Source organism: Macaca fascicularis, chromosome 13 (genome assembly GCF_037993035.2).
Source record: "Macaca fascicularis isolate 582-1 chromosome 13, T2T-MFA8v1.1".
Lineage (NCBI taxonomy): Eukaryota > Metazoa > Chordata > Mammalia > Primates > Cercopithecidae > Macaca > Macaca fascicularis.
The window spans coordinates 96,124,749-96,139,113 of NC_088387.1; the positions used below are offsets into that span (position 1 = coordinate 96,124,749).

Genomic DNA, 14,365 nt, shown 5'->3' on the forward strand with positions numbered 1-14,365 from the left:
TTCACCCAGCTTTTCCTAATGATAACATCTTATATAACTGCAGCATAATAGCAAAACCAGAAAATAGACACTGGATACAATCTACAGACCTTATTAATATTTCAGGTTTTTTTTTTTTACATGCACTTATTTGTGTATGTGTGTATATACAGTAGTTCTCTACAATTTATTACATGTACAGATTTGTGTAACTACCACAACAAACAAGATAAAGAACTATTACATCACCTCTTTACTCTCCATAGTCCCTAAACTCTGATCAATAATCTGTTTTCTATGTTTATATTTTTTTCATTTCCAGAATGTTATGTAAGTGGAATCATGTAGTATGCTACCTTTTGAAACTCGCATTTGACACTTCTTTCACCATAATGCTCTTGAGGTCCTCTCCAAGTTTTTGCACGTAATCCTGGTCTGTCCCATTCCATTGCTGAGTAGCATTCTACGGAATGTATGTACCACAATTTGTTTAATCATTCACCCATGGAAGGACATTCAGGGTTGTTTCCAGTTTTTGGCTATAACAAAGTTCTAAAAATATTCATTTATAGGTTTCTATGTGGACATAACTTTTCATTTCTTTGAAATAAATGCCCAGGAATGTTATTTATGGGTAATATGGTAAGTGTGTAAGAAACTGGCCAACTTTTTCCAGAGTGGCTCTATCACTTGACATTTGCACTAGCAACATATAAAAGATCCAGTTTCTCTGTATCCTCACCAGCATTTGATGCTGTCACTATTTTTTATTTCTGTAGTTCTAAGAGGGCATATAGCATTATTTCATCATCACATTAATTTGTGTTTCCCTGTGGCTAAGATGGTGAACATTTTTTCATGTGTTTATTTGCCATTAACACATGCTCTTCGGTGAAATGTCTGTTTATGGTTTTTTTTTTTTTTTTTTTTTTTTTTTGGGTCCATTGTCTAATTGGATTGTTTGTTTTTTGTTTTGGGGTTTTTTTTTTTTTTTGAGATGGAGTTTTGATCTTGCTGCCCAGGCTGGAATGCAATGGCGCAGTCTTGGCTCACTGCAACCTCTGCCTCCTGGGTTCAAGTGATTCTCCTGCTTCAGCTGGGATTACAGGCGCCCACCACCACGTCCAGCCAATTGTTGTATTTTTAGCAGAGATGGGGTTTCACCATGTTGGCCAGGCTTGTGTCGAACTCCTGACCTCAGGTGATCAGCCCTCCTTGGCCTCCCAAAGTGCTGGGATTACAGGAGTGAGCCACTGCGCCTGGCCTGGATTGTCAGTTTTTTGTCTTTTTACTGTTGACTTTTTAAAGTTCTTTTTAGATAGAAGTCCTTTATCAGATACACTGGCTTGTAAATATTTTCTCCAAGTCTGTAGCTAGTCTTTTCAGTCCCTTGACAGGGTATTTTGTAGAGAGGAAGCTTTTAATTTTGTGAAAGTCTAATTAATTTACTGATTTTTTTGGCCGGGCGCGGTGGCTCACGCCTGTAATCCCAGCACTTTGGGAGGCCGAGGTGGGCGGATCACAAGGTCAGGAGATCGAGACCACGGTGAAACCCCGTCTCTACTAAAAATACAAAAAATTAGCCGGGCGCGGTTGTGGGCGCCTGTAGTCCCAGCTACTCGGGAGGCTGAGGCAGGAGAATGGCGTGAACCCGGGAGGCGGAGCTTGCAGTGAGCCGAGATCGCGCCACTGCACTCCAGCCTGGGCGACAGAGCGAGACTCCGTCTCAAAAAAAAAAAAAAAAAAAAAAAAAAAAATTTACTGATTTTTTTTCTTTTACAGATCATGTGTTTAGTGTTATCTCTAAGAATTCTTCACCTAGTCTTGTTTTTTTTTTTGAAACAGGGTGTCACTCTGTTGCCCAAGCTGGAGTGTAGTGGCATGATCTCAGCTCACTGCAACCTCTGCCTCCGAGGTTCAAGAGATTCTCCTACCTCAGCCTCTGAAATAGCTGAGATTACAGGTATGTGCCACCACGTCCAGCTAATTTTTATATTTTTAGTAGAGACGGGGTTTCGCCATGTTGGCCAGGCTGGTCTTGAACTCCTGGCCTCAGATGATCTGCCCACCTCAGCCTCCCAAAGTGCTGGGGTTACAGGCATGAGCCAACGCACCCAGCCTCTTCACCTAGTCTTACGTTCCAAAGATTTTCTCCCATATTTTCTTCTAAAAGCCTTATGGGTTTTTTTCTTTTTTTGAGACAGAGTCTTGCTCTGTCAACCAGGCTGGAGTGCAGTGGTGCGATCTCAGCTCATTACAACCTCTGCCTTTCGGGTTCAAGAGATTCTCCTGCCTCAGCCTCCCAAAGAGCTGGGACTATAGGTGTGCACCACCACACTGGACAATTTTGGTATTTTTAGTAGAGATGGGGTTTCACCATGTTGGCCAGGTTGATCTCAAACTCCTGATCTCAGGTGATCCACCCACCTCAGCCTCCCAAAGTGCTGGGGTTACAGGCGTGAGCCACTGTGCCTGGCCACCTTATTGTTTTATTAAACCAATAGTACATTTTGAGTTAATTTCAAATAGGATATTTTCATGAATGTCCTATTGCTGTAGCACCACCTGCTGGAAATGTCGAAGTAATAACCTTCCTCCATTAAACTGCTTTTGTACCTTTGTCAAAAATCTGCAGGCCACACCATAGTTCAATCTGTGTCTGGGTTCTTTATTCTGTTGCTATCTCCTATGTGTCTAGGCCTCCTCCATTACCATACTATCTTGGATTACTGTGGCTAAATAGTTTTAAAACCAGGTAGATTGATTCTTCCCACTTATTTTACTTTGTCAAAATTGTTTTAGCTATCCTAGCCTTCCCATATAAATACTAGGATAAGCTTGTCCATATTTACATAAAAATTTTCCCAGCAAATTTCTTTAAAGAGTTTTCTCTAGTTGCTGTTTTCCCACTTTCAGTCCTTAACTGATTCTAATAGGATAGCTATTACTGATTACTGTACCAAAACTCCTTTTCAGAAGGTCTCCAATAACCTGGATGCCAAATCCAATAGCTATTTCCTTTTTATATATCATCGACCTCTTAATGACAGGGATACGTTCTGAGAATTCCATCATTAGACTATGTCATCATTGTGCACACATCATAGAGTGTACTTATACAAACCTAAATGAATATAGCCTACAACATACCTGCACTATATGGTATTGCTCCCAGGCTACAAACCTGTAGAGTATGTGACTATACTGAATAGAGTCGACAACTGTAACACAGTAAGTATTTGTGTATCTAAATATGGCTAAACATAGAAGAGGTACAGTAAAAATGCGATATTATAATATTGTTAGGACAACCACTGTGTATGCAGTCATCGACTAAAATACCATTATGCACTGTATGACTGCATCTTAATCACTAAGCAGGATTCTACACAGTTGACTGCATTCTGTTTTTTCTTTTTTTCCTGAGACAGTCTCACAGAGGGCAGTGGCACGATCTCGGCATACTGCATCCTCCGCCTCCTGGGTTCAAGTGATTCTCCTGCCTCAGCCTCCCAAGTAGCTGGGATTACACCATGCCCAGCTAATTTTAATATTTTTAGTAGAGATGGGGTTTCACCATGTTGGCCAGGTTGGTTTCAAACTCCTGACCTCAGGTGATCCTCCTGCCTCGGCCTCCCAAAGCACTGGGATTACAGGTGTGAGCCACTGCGTCTCCAGCCAACTGCATTCTCTTCTTGTAACGCTTTATTCTCATGACTCTTTGGATAAGTTTCTGGTCTTCATTCTAAGTCACTGGCTGCTTGTTCACAGTACCTTTTGTTGGCATTCTAAGATTCAGAAAGGATGAACTGCCGTTCTCCACACACCAGCCAGAGTGATCTTCTTTAAACGTATGTTTGATCATATTATTCTGCTTAAAACTTCTAATATCTTCATTGGGAAAACAACAGGCTTTCCAACAAATGGTGCTGGAACAACTGAATATATCCATGCAAAAGAAGGAAGTTGGACCTCTACCCCAAACCATATATAAAAATTACCCCCAAACGGCTGGGCGCGATGGCTCATGCCTATAATCCCAGCACTTTCGGAGGCTGAGGCAGGTAGATCACGAGATCAGGAGATTGAGACCATCGTGGCTAACACAGTGAAACCCAGTCTCTACTAAAAATACAAAAAATTAGCCAGGCGTGGTGGCGGGCACCTGTAGTCCCAGCTACTCGGGAGGCTGAGGCAGCAGAATGGCATGAACCCGGGAGGCGGAGCTTGCAGTGAGCCGAGATGGCACCACTGCACTCCAGCCTGGGTGACAGAGCGAGACTGCATCTCAAAAAAAAAGAAAAAAAAATTACCTAAAATCAGATCAAGACCTAAATGTAAGAGCTGAACGATAAAAACTCTTAGAAGAAAACATAGGAGTCATCTTCAAATCTTGGATTTGACAACTGTTTCTTAAACATGTCACCAAAGCAGAAACAAGAAAAAACAGGTAAATGGGACATGAAAATTAAAAACTTGTATTTCAGTGAACATTACAAGGTGAAAAGACAACCCACAGGATGGAAGAAACTATTTGCAAACTGTGTATCTGATATGGTACTTGTATATGCAGAATATACAAAGAACTTACAACTTAACAATAAAAGGACAAATGACCAAACTTAAAAACGAGCAAAAGATCTAAACAGGCATTTATCCAAAGAAGATACACAAATGGACAATAAACACTTAAGATGCTCAACATCCTTAGTCATTAGCAAAATACAAATAAAAACCACAATGAGATACCAACCTAGATCCCCACCACCACAGGATGGCTATGCCCCAAAAGACAATAATACACATTAGTGAGGATGTAGAGAAATTGGGACCCTCATACCCTGTTGGTGACAATGTAAAATGATGCAGCCATGTTAGAAAATAGGTAGTTCCTCAAAATGTTCAACATGGAGTTACCATATGATCCAACAATTGTAGGTATATAACCAAAAGAAATGAAAACTTGTATGTCCACACAAAAACGTAGACGCAAATTAACAGCAACATTATTCATAATAGCCAATAAGTAGAAACAACTGAAAGGCCCATTACTAATGAACGGATAAATAAAATGTGGTATATCCATACAATGGAGTACTCTTCAGCCGTAAAAAAGAATGAAGTACTGATTCATGTACAACACAGACAGACCCTGATAACCTCATGCTAAGTGAAAGAAACTAGTCACAAAAGACCATATATTATATGATTCCCATCTATTTGAAAAGTCCAGACAAATAAATTTTATACAAAGTTGATTAGTGGTTTTCCTGGCCAGGGGGTTAGGAGGATAAAGAGTGACAGGCATGAGGTTTCTTTGTAGGGGAGATAAAAATGTTCTAAAATGTTAACGATGGGTGTACAAATTTGTGAATATACTAAAAACTATTAAATTGTTTTAAATGGGTATATTGTACGGTATGTGAATTATGCATCAAAAAAGTCATTACAAAACAAACTGAAAACATGACTAGGCTTTCCAAAAAAATAAAAGTAAAAACAGAAAACTTCCAATAAAAACCCATTATAACCAGAATCAATTCCAAACTCTTTATACTGGAGATTACAAAGCCTTACAGTAGTTTAAACCTTTCTCCAGCCCCTATCATTTTGAGGTACTCTTTTCCCTAACCACTAAAAACCATTTTTACATTCATAAGTTTGTTCCTACTAAGAGCTTCTGCAAGATCTGTTCCCACTCCCTGCATATGACTGGATTCTCAATCTTTTCATATCTTAAATGCACTTAGCATGTTCACATATCTGCCATCTATTCCTTTATCTATCAACCCAAATATTAACTGCCAACCATAGGTTGGGCTTTATGCAAGAATATACACAGAACATGGGTTTGGGGTCAGGCTTAAGTTTATCCTTGGGTTCTACCCCTCCCAGCTTAGTGACCTTGAATGTACTTAACTTCCTTGGACCTTAGTAGTTGTTGTCATTGTTTTCACTTATAAACAATAAGGAGGCATAACTAACAATAAGAAATATTTTCCATAAAAATATGCAAAGCTGCAATAATGTCACCATGAGACTCAAAATTTCATTCTGTTTTAAAGATGTCCTAATAATGCTCTAAGTCAAGACTACCTTTGCAGATAGATGCTCTATGGTATTAAGAGCTCTCAAGTTAATATTTATCTGTGCTTAAACAGCACTCAAAGCTGCTTCTCAAGGAAAACCCTGGCTTTGCCTGTAGCCTTATTTCTATGTAAGTAAAATAAAATGGTTTTTAGCTAAGTCAAAGACTTGGACTTTTTAATCTTAAGAAAATCACAGCCTGGCCGGGCACGGTGGCTCACGCCTGTAATCCCAGCACTTTGGGAGGCCGAGGTGGGGGGATCACAAGGTCAGGAGATTGAGACCATGCTGGTTAACACGGTGAAACACCCTCTCTACTAAAATTACAAAAAATTAGCCGGGTGTGGTGACAGGCACCTGTAGTCCCAGCTACTCGGGAGGCTGAGGTAGGAGAATGGCGTGAACTCGGGAGGCAGAGCTTGCAAGTGAGCCGAGATAGCGCCACTGCACTCCAGCCTGGGCGACAGAGCGAGACTCCATCTCAAAAATGAAAAGAAAAAGAAAAAGAAAAAGAAAAAGAAAAAGAAAAAGAAAAAGAGAAGAGAAGAGAAGAGAAGAGAAGATCACAGCCCTGTCACTTGCTCATTTCATCTCAAAGTATATGGATCTGCCCTTGAAAGTAATATTCCATTCTTTCATCCTAACAGTATTATTAAGCAAGTACTACACACTAGACATTATTCCAGGCACAAGAGATAAAGCTGTAAATGAAATAAAAATTCCCGCCTTAACAAAGTTTATATTCTATTGAAGATAGACAACACATAAATAAAACATTATGGAATGTCAGAGGATTATAAGTGTCAAGGAAACAAAAAGCAGAGCAAGAAAAGAGATTAAGCCTTCTCAGAGAAAATACCAAATGGCAGATCCTGCCACTACTATGGGAGGGCCTGAAGGCGCTAGCGGTCCTGGACTGGGAGGCTTCAGGAGTGGTGACTGGGCCAGGGTTGCTGCTGAGGCCTAGGAGCTCAAGGAGGCAAGGACAAGGACAAGGAATAGTTCCCTGTCACCAAGATGGGCCACCTGATCAAAGACATGACAATCAAGTTCCTGGAGGAAATCTCTCTCTTCTCCCCACCCATCAAGGAGTCTGAGATTGTTCACTTTCTCCTAAGGATGTCCTCAAAGATGAGGTTTTGAAGATTATGCCCATGCAAAAAGAGACCTGTGCTGGCCAGTGGATCAGGTTCAAGGGATTTGTTACAGCCAGGGACAAGAGTCACGTCAGTCTGTGTGTTAGGTGTTCCAAGGAAGTAGCCCCTGCCATCTGCAGGGCCACCATACACTGGCCAACCTCTCCATTTCCCATGTGCTGTGAAGCTACTTGGGGAACAAGATCAGTAAGACCCACAGTCCCTTGCAAGGTAACCACTGCAGCTCTGTGCTGGTGGCCTCATCCCAGTCCCTAGAGGCACTGTCCGCCCCTGTGCCCAAGAAACTGCTGCTAATGGCCCATATCAATGACTGCTATACCTCCGCCAGGAGCTGCATTGCTACCCTAGGCACCTTTGCCAAGGTCACCTTTAATACTAACTTCAAGACCTACAGCTGTCTCATCCCCAACACCTCAAGAAAGACAATATATTCAATGAGTCTCCCTATCAGGAATTCACTGACCATCTTGTAAGACCCATACCAGAGTCCATGAAGAAGACCCAGGCTCCAGCTGTGACTGCTATGTAGTGCTTTTATACAAGAAAAATATAGTGAATTAATTAGGACTCTTTGAAATGGGAGGGGGTGTCCAGCCTGGGCAACATGGTACAAAGTATAGTAAGATCTAGACTTACCCCACTAAAATGTAAGCTTTTGCAGGCAGGGCTCCTATCTGTCCGATTTATGCTTATATTCCTACCACCAACACCTGGCAAATAGATACTCAATAAACATTTATCGACTAAGTGACTTTGGTTGCTTACTGTTTGTATTTCACTTCTCATCTTAAACATTACCTCTTCAGAGAGGACTTCCCTGATCATTCAATCTAGATCACTTCCTCCCTCGTCCTTACCCCATTCTCTATCACTTTACCCTATTCACCTTGCTAGCATTTATCTCAATTTGTGATTATATATTTATGTACTTGTTTGTTCCTATCCCTATGGGTGTGAGCTCTGACCGGGCAGGTGTCAGCCTGCCTACTTTCGGGGGGGAAAAAAATTCTTGAATGAAGAGAATCATAATTTAAGTTCATGGTGTTCTGGGTATAGACAAATTATGTATCTCTGAAGAAATCCAGGTATTCTTAAAATAAAACGCAACATGAGAAATTTGACATCCTAATTTATAAGGTAAGGAATAACTTCATTACGTTACCAAAAAACATAGTTATGAAATTTGGGGTCTCTGCTTTGCAGAGTAGATTGATATGCCTCTGGCCTGTTTTGGTTTTGTCAGTGCCCAGACCAAAAATAACTGTCACAGTAACAGCCAGAGTACACAGCTTCCCCAACCCCTAGTGTGGTACTAACCATTAAGGAAATATACCTTTTTAATTCCTAGAAACATATAACTTCTTTTTTATAATGTCAGTAGGAAAAGTAGGATTTCACAGCAATCATTGGCTATGTACTACTTTAAGTAAGGAAAATTCTATTGCCATTGTCTTGTAATTTCAGAGACTTGATCTTACTAAGTAGACTGTCAGGAAAGAATTTTTTAATAGCACAGGATAAGAGAGTAGTTTTGAAAACAGGCTTAGAAACCAGTATTGTGGTGACATAAAAAGATACTGTGAACATGTACAATGTTTAATTGTCCCTTCAGATATTTAACACCTCCTTTTGATTATTGGATTTGAGCTTCTGGGCTGGATTAGATTTAGGCATATGTGTGCATGCAAACCTAAAAATAATGTCACCAATAAACAAGCAGCTGTGGCTACTTTTAGCCCTGGGCAACAGATCATTAGTAAGCCCAGAAATAGTGAGGCAAGGACCCTGTTCCTCATTTGGAAATAAACTATTGATTGCTTTAACAACTGGTGGGGGCTGGTACAATCAGAGTCCGGGCAGGACCCAGGACAGGACTCAGGAAAAGGATAATTTAAAATCAAGGAGCCAGGTCATTCTGTGGGGTAGATACAGTCATGCCGAAAAGTATAGAAGTTTGAAATACATAAATGAAAATGGAATCTAGAACGTTAAAAAAAAATTGACCAGGCGTAGTGGCTCATGCCTGTTAATCCCAGCACTTTGGGAGGCTGAGGCAGGCAGATCATGAGGTCAGGAGATTGAGACCATCCTGGCTAACACGACGAAACCCCGTCTCTACTAAAAATACAGAAAAACCAGCCAGGCGTGGTGGTGGGCGCCTGTAGTTCCAGCTACTCAGGAGGCTGAGACAGGAGAACCCACGTGAACTCGGGAGGCAGAGCTTGCAGTGAGATCGCACCACTGCACTCCAGCCTGGGCGACAGAGGAAGACTCCGTCTTAAAAACAAACAAACAAACAAAAGAATGTTAAAAAAAATTTAAATGGGGAGATCATACAGAAAGAGGGAGGATAATTGGGTATAAGAGATTCTGGAAGATGAAGGAATTAAAACATTAAAGAACAGAGGGTGTTGTACACCATGGATTTCCTGGAATGAAAGCAAAACATGAAGATCATTCAAATAAAGAAAAATAGCAGGCCGGGTGTGGTGGTTCACGGCTGTAATCCCAGCACTCTGGAAGGCCGAGGTAGGCGGATCACCTGAGGTCGGGAGTTCGAGACCAGCCTGACCAACATGGAGAAACTGTGTCTCTACTAAAAATACAAAATTAGCCAGGCGTGGTGGTGCATGCCTGTAATCCCAGCTACTTAGGAGGCTGAGGCAGGAGAATCACTTGAACCCAGGAGGCGGAGGTCGTGGTGAGCCACGATCATGCCATTGCACTCCAGCCTGGGCAACAAGAGCAAAACATCGTCTTAAAACAAAACAAGGCCGGGCGCAGTGGCTCAAGCCTGTAATCCTAGCACTTTGGGAGGCTGAGACGGGCGGATCACAAGGTCAGGAGATCGAGACCATCCTGGCGAACACGGTGAAACCCCGTCTCTACTAAAAAGTACAAAAAACTAGCCGGGCGAGGTGGCAGGCGCCTGTAGTCCCAGCTACTCTGGAGGCTGAGGCAGGAGAATGGCGTAAACCCGGGAGGCGGAGCTTGCAGTGAGCCAAGATTGCGCCACTGTACTCCAGCCTGGGTGACAGAGCGAGACTCCGTCTCAAAAAACAAAACAAAACAAAACAAAACAAAAAGTAGAGGCTTAAGCAGATTGAAGAAAATTTCCAAAACTAATATTCAATTACAGAATAGGAATTTTCATGCTGCAATAAGAATCTGAATATATTTATCTGAACTAGAGAGATTTAAAAAAAATCACTGTACTTTTTAGTAACAACTGCAGGCAAAGCATTAAAGCTGAGGACAATGTTTTGAATTTCAGTGTATCATAAGTTATGAGTAATGGGCTTTTTCATGCTAACGCCTTCTTAAATTACTCTGGATATCTCAAATTTCTTAACCTTGAGCTACATGGCTTCTTTCGTCCTGGCATGTTAGCATGTAGAAGAGTTTTATCTCAGAGAGGTTCTATTTAAAAGGTCTAAAAATCAAACAACTTTAAATTAGAAACATTACCATTTCTGCACTATTCTTGAGTTTCACAGGTACAACAGAAGTCTTTTATAGATTAATCTTGAAGGCCACACTAGAGGACTTACTGTTCCAAAGAGCATCTTTCAGGGAAGGCTTTTTTTTTTTTGAGATGGAGTCTCGCTCTGTCACCCAGGCTGGAGTGCAGTGGCGCAATCTCAGCTCACTGCAAGCTCCACCTTCCGGGTTCACGCCATTCTCCTGCCTCAGCCTCCCAAGTAGCTGGGACTACAGGCGCCTGCCATCATGCCTGGCTAATTTTTTGTATTTTTAGTAGAGACGAGGTTTCACCGTGTTAGCCAGGATGATCTCAATCTCCTGACCTCGTGATCTGTCTGCCTCGGCCTCCCAAAGTGCTGGGATTACAGGTGTGAGCCACCACGCAGGCCAGGAAGGCTCTTTTTAAAAACAAGTGTGGGCCGGGCGCGGTGGCTCACGCCTGTAATCCCAGCACTTTGGGAGGCCGAGGCGGGCGGATCACAAGGTCAGGAGATCGAGACCACGGTGAAACCCCGTCTCTACTAAAAATACAAAAAATTAGCCGGGCGCGGTTGTGGGCGCCTGTAGTCCCAGCTACTCGGGAGGCTGAGGCAGGAGAATGGCGTGAACCCGGGAGGCGGAGCTTGCAGTGAGCCGAGATCGCGCCACTGCACTCCAGCCTGGGCGACAGAGCGAGACTCCGTCTCAAAAAAAAAAAAAAATAAATAAATAAATTAAAAAAAAAAATAAAAACAAGTGTGAATTATTACTGTTTCTTTTTCTCTCTTCTTTTTTGAGACAGGATCTTGCTGTCTCCAGGCTGGAGTACAGTGGTGTGAACAGGGCTCACTGCAGCCTTGACCTCCTGGGCTCAAGCGATCCTCCTGCCTCAGCCCCCCAAATACCTAGGACTTCAGGTGCACGTGCCACCGTGCCCAGCTAATTTTATATTTTTTGTAGAGATGAGATTTCACTATGATGCTCAGGCTGGTCGCAAACTCCTGGGCTCAAATGAGTCACTTGCCTCGGCCTCCCATAGTGTTGGGAGTAACCAAATCTGTTACTCTTTATTTCTAAAAGCTAACTAAAAATTAAAATAGGGCCGGGTGTGGTAGCTCATGCCTGTAATCCCAGCATCTTAGGAGGCTGAGGCTGGCGGATCACTAGAGGCCAGGAGTTTGAGACCAGCCTGGCCAACATGGTGAAACCCTGTCTCTGCTAAAAATACAAAAATTAGCCAGGTGTGGTGGTGCATGCTTGTAACCTCAGCTATTTGGAAGGCTGAGGCAAAAGAATCACTTGAACCCGGGAGGCAGACGTTGTAGTGAGCTGAGACCATGCCACTGCACTCCAGCCTGGATGACAGAGGGAGATTCTATCTCAAAAAAAAAGACTAAAATGATAAGAGGGAAAATATATAAATCCACAAGGTCAAGGAATAGAATAAGAGAAAGTATGTGGAAGACGGAGAACAGATGGAGGAACAGGATAAATTTAGGAGGGCAAAGGTCTTATGTAAAATATATTTTAGGAAAATATTGTTTGTTACACATACACTCACATATACATATACATGTATATGTACACCCAGCCACAATGTATCTCTGTCAAAAAGTTTGAAAATTGGTGGTTTGAAGTATACACACAAAGGGACACAGTTAAGAGACCCAATCAGCATGGCAGAGTTAGTCACGGCTTGGAACTTAGGACCAAGGTCAGGCATGGATGAGAAGGGCGCCTATTTGAAATTCAGAATAAACAGTTGACATCCTTCCTTAGAGATCAACTTTAATTACAATGAAACAGAATATGAGCCACAGTTCATTTGCTGACTTATTTCCCAGCTAAAGTAAACAAAAATCAATGGTCAGCAAGTGGGTTTTGCCTCAAAGAGAACTACTAGTTTTAGCAAACACTGAAAAATATCTAAATTCTAGTAAATTTATATTAAATTTTAAGAATGTTACACATAAAGATATTCCTAATTACAACATCAGGTAACAGAGACATTTTGGTTAAACATATACAATTTCTAACTATTAGCTTCCTTTAAAAGGGAATACCTAATTCTCAAAACTATCTTCTATTGGATTCTGGGATACTGATCTCTCCTGACTCTCATTCTAAGTCTCCAAAGAATGGCTTTGCAATGTCTTTTGCTAACTGCCTCCTCTGCTCATGCCCTAAAATAATATTCTTAGGTTCTAATCTCATAATGGGAGATCCCAAAATAATAGTAGCTATGATTTACTGAATGGTAATTATGTGACACTGTTCTAAAGTGCTCTATATGTATTACTCATCCTCGTAACTATCATACGATAGGTCCTATCACGGCAAAAAAAAAAAGAAAAACAAAAACAAAAAACAGAGAAAACATGAATTCACAATTTTTTGGGGTAGACAGGGGTCTCACTATGTTGCCCAGGCTGGTCTCAAGCAATCCTCCTGCCTCCACAATTGAGCCACCACATTTGGCCCAATGCAGTTGCTGACAAGCGATGAAGAACAAAAAATGGGCCAGGTGCAGTGGCTCATGTCTGTAATCCCAGCAAGTATGCATTCCAGCTCTGCCACTAACATGCTCTAAGACCTTGGTTAAATTATTTCAAAGTACACCTGTTTCATTATCTGTAAAACAGGAATAATCCAAGAGAAAAGAAAGTATATGCCTACACAAAGACTCATAGCAGCTTTATGCTGAATAAACAAGTTGTTGTGTATCTTAATGAAATAGTACTTAGCAATAAAAAGTAATTAACTAACTGATAATTTCCAAAATAATTATGGTGAGTGAAAGAAGGCTGACCCCAGCCCCCCCCAAAAAGACAAAGAGAAAACATACCATCCATTTATATACAGTATTAGAAATACAGGTGGGGCGCAGGGGCTCATGCCTGTAATCCCAGCACTTTGAGAGGCCAAGGCAGGCGGATCACAAGAACAGGAGATTGAGACCATCCTGGCTAACATGGCGAAATCCTGTTTCTACTAAAAATAAATAAAAAAAAAAATTAGCCGGGCGTGGTGGTGGGCGCCTATAGTCCCAGCTATTCAGGAGGCTGAGGTAGGAGAATGGCATGAACCCGGGAGGCAGAGCTTGCAGTGAGCCAAGATCGCACCACTGCACTCCAGCCTGGGTGACAGAGCGTGACTCCATCTCAAAAAAAAAAAAAAAGAAAGAAAGAAATACAGTGAAAGCAAGCAAGCACAGTGGCTGCCTGGGGACCAGGGGTAGTGGGGAAGAAGGGATTACAAAAGATCACAAGGAGGCTTGAGAAAACTTTTGAGGTGACAAATATGTTCATTATCTTGACTGTTGTGATGGTTTTACAGGTTTATAGGTATGTCAAAACTTACTAAGTTGTACACTTTATGTGCACTTATTCTATCTCAGTTATACCTCAACAAAGCTGTTTTCTCAAAAGGAGTAACACAGATTTGACAGGGTCCTTGTTAGTAATTAATGGGTTAATATACATAATATACATAATACACATAAAACACATAACATTTGCTGGAAAATACTGCCATTATAATTCTAAATTCTATGATTCAGACAAATACAAATTCAAAGAATTTTTTTGTATTTCTTCAGGCAAACCTAATACAAACTAATAAAAATAATGCCCATAAAAAGTTAAAAACATATTAAAGAAAACAAGTATTTTCACAATGCA

The 14,365-nt window shown here is 41.4% G+C and overlaps 1 protein-coding gene across 2 annotated transcripts in view; it reads right to left on the reverse strand.

The window, feature by feature from the left end:
• RAB10 (RAB10, member RAS oncogene family) overlaps positions 1-14,365 on the reverse strand; it is a 107,352-nt gene that overhangs the window by 28,303 nt on the left and 64,684 nt on the right. The window lies entirely within an intron of this gene.